General features: G+C 52.3%; 1 pseudogene; it reads left to right on the top strand.

Moving 5' to 3' along the window:
- Positions 1–21: 21 nt before the first annotated feature.
- Positions 22–2,277, top strand: LOC113132373 (TAF5-like RNA polymerase II p300/CBP-associated factor-associated factor 65 kDa subunit 5L; annotated as a pseudogene).
- Positions 2,278–2,916: the final 639 nt, after the last annotated feature.

The raw sequence follows: 2,916 nt of genomic DNA, 5'->3' as shown, positions 1-2,916 counted from the left end.
GAAAATGGTTCTACCCTTAACATGATAACGTTCCTCGTTCTCTCCCACTGCTTCTTTCCTTCTTCACGTCTGAGCAGTGCAGGCGGAGTCCGCTGTGCCAACATCGTCTCTGCTGCACCCTGCCAGTCTGACCCACAGCAGTAAGACCCAGTACTCCAGACTGCGCTCCTTTCTGTCAGGTAGCACATCCGCATTGCTGCTGCACAGTCACAGGAGTCCTTCCTTAGCTGCAGCTGTGATCTTGGTTTTTTTTATTTTATTTAGAGACAGAACTATCCTGGGCGAAGGAGGTGAGCTGCATCCCTACCCACTGTTCGTCTACCTCCACCTGGACATGGTGCGCGGTGGCCTGAAGGGGGCAGTAGATGGATTTTACAGTCGCTTCCACGGCGCCTTTCTTCAGGACAGCGCAGCGTGCCACCATAGAGCAGCTCCGCCATGTTCTCACTATTCAGGACATTGCAGCCAACCCCGGCTGAGTGCTTTCCTGGAGCACAAGTATGTGGTTCACCTGACGGAGCCTGCCTACAGCTACCTGCTTGCGCTACCTGCAGAGCGAGGACAACAGCGCCCTCTGCAAGGCCCTCAGCACGCACCTGCAGGTGGAGGTCACTGCTTCCCAGCGCACAGACTACCAACTGTATGGCGGTACCAGTGGTCTAACGCCGCCGCCCCAAACTCCACCTCCTCCTGGGCAGGAGTGGATGGAGCTGAGTGTGGGGACGGGGTGGAAGTCCCTGCAGGGATCCCACAGAACGAGGCGGCCCTGGACTGCAGGACTGCATAAAGAAAGTCCGCGAGGGCCCCCCTCGCTCACCACCGTGGTTTTTATGCTTTCCACCACACGGAGCAGATGCTGAACACGGCTGAGGTGTCGGCCGACAGCCGGCTGCTGGCCGCCGGCTTCGACAGCTCCACAGTGAAGCTCTGGAGCCTTCGAGCCAGAAAGCTGAAGGCCAAACCGCATCAGGCTGATGTGTCGCGCATCCACCTGGCATGTGTGTACTGGAGGAGGAAGTGAGTCGAGATAAGGTTGAAGGGTCTAGTGGGTGTTATTCCATTAATGTTATAGCTTCTAATCAGTGAGTTAATCTAATTAAAATAATCTCTAGTTCGGCTGGAGTTCTAACTGCTCACTCTTTTTTTGTTTTTCACATCATTTGAACATGAATGTTTTCACAAACACAGTGGCAGTTCAGGGCAGGATGGTTTGGTTAGTGTTGTGTTATTTCTTGTTTCTGTTGTTCTCTGCGCAGGTGGATGAGGAAGACGGCTCAGGCAGCGAGATAAAGACGCTGCTGCGGGTCACAGCGGCCCGGTGTATCGTACCTCCTTCCTGACGGACAGCTCGGGCCTGCTCTCCTGCTCTGAAGACACGACCGTCCGCTACTGGGACCTGGGCAGCTTCACCAACACGGCTCTGTACCAGGGCCACGCCTACCCGGTGTGGACGTGGACGTCAGTCCCTGCAGCCTTTACTTTGCAGCGGTTCCCACGACCGCACCGCGCGCCTCTGGACATTCTCTCGCACCTACCGCTGCGGCTGTACGCTGGGCTCGCTGACGTTGACTGTGTCAAATTCCACCCCAACTCCAACTATCTGGCCACCGGCTCCACAGACAAGACTGTCCGGCTGTGGGGCACCCAGCAGGGTGCGTCCGTTCGCCTTTTCACTGGCCACCGCGGCCCGGTGCTTTCACTCGCGTTCTCCCCTAACGGGAAGTACTTGGCGTCAGCTGGTGAGGACCAGCGGGTGAAGCTGTGGGACTTGGCATCAGGGACGTTGTACAAAGACCTGCGGGGACACACAGACAACATCACCAGCCTGTCCTTCAGCCCGGACAGCAGCCTGGTGGCCTCCTCGTCTATGGACAACTCGGTCCGGGTGTGGGACATCCGCAACTCCCACGGTGGGACGCCTGCTGACGGCTCATCCAGCGAGTTGGTGGGACTGTACACTGGAAACACCAGCAACGTGCTGAACGTGCAGTTCATGGCCTGCAACCTGCTGCTGGTGACGGGAACTGCACAGGAGAAGACAGAGCAGTAGCCACGGCCGTCGGGTTTTTGAGCCTGAATGGTTCCGGGTGTTAGATTGATGATGTCGCCAGTCTTAGACAAGAAGCAAAGAATATTTTTTTGTAAATCAGGAAGTCTCATTCTTTAAAAACAGAAGCTACAGAGTGAAATTTAAAACCCCAGAACAGCGGGTTGGTTTTCCTGCGTGAGCCTGCTGTAGGTATTTGAGTTAGCGGTGTAATAGTCTTGCTGAGGACTTTCTAAGAATCGAAAGTCTGTATTTTTCAAGCTGTTCTGTCAGTAACTGTGCAATGCTTAAAAAGATTCAGTATTTTTGTAACATGGAACCCTCCAGGTTGTGCTTACAGAGCGATTCAAATGTAAATGAAAGTGATTTGGTTTCCCTGCATTTTCATATGAAAGTTTTTTTGTTTGTATTTCATTTATACTTTCAGCCAGTTTCCTCTGTGTTTGTCAGTAAACTGTTGTACTCTAAGACAAAATAAATAACAGAATATATTTGAACTAATGTTTCACTCAGCTCCTTTTTTGTTTTGTCATTGAGTATCATGAAAAGTCCGTCTTGGTCTTTTGTCCGTCCCCGTCTAGGAGGTGGCAGGAGAGTTTGGGGTGGAGGACGCCTCCACCTGCAGGCGTGTGCTGAGGGTCCTGAGTGACACCCAAAGGCTGAAAACATTGACACCTGTGTGTAATGTGACCCAGCCTGCTTGTTTTTGGACTGTGGGAGGAAAGCGGAGCAATCTTTGCATCCCAAAGACCGAACCACTACATCACATATCGTCCTCCCAGGTAAATAAATATCTGCTCATTTTCTTTTGTCCAGATTTTGTTTGTAATTTACATTCACATGAAACTTTAACTTAAACCTCGTCCAGA

Source organism: Mastacembelus armatus, unplaced genomic scaffold, assembly GCF_900324485.2.
Source record: "Mastacembelus armatus unplaced genomic scaffold, fMasArm1.2, whole genome shotgun sequence".
Taxonomy (NCBI): domain Eukaryota; kingdom Metazoa; phylum Chordata; class Actinopteri; order Synbranchiformes; family Mastacembelidae; genus Mastacembelus; species Mastacembelus armatus.
The sequence above is the reverse complement of the archived record's forward strand: the minus strand, read 5'-3'. Positions and strand labels throughout refer to the sequence as shown.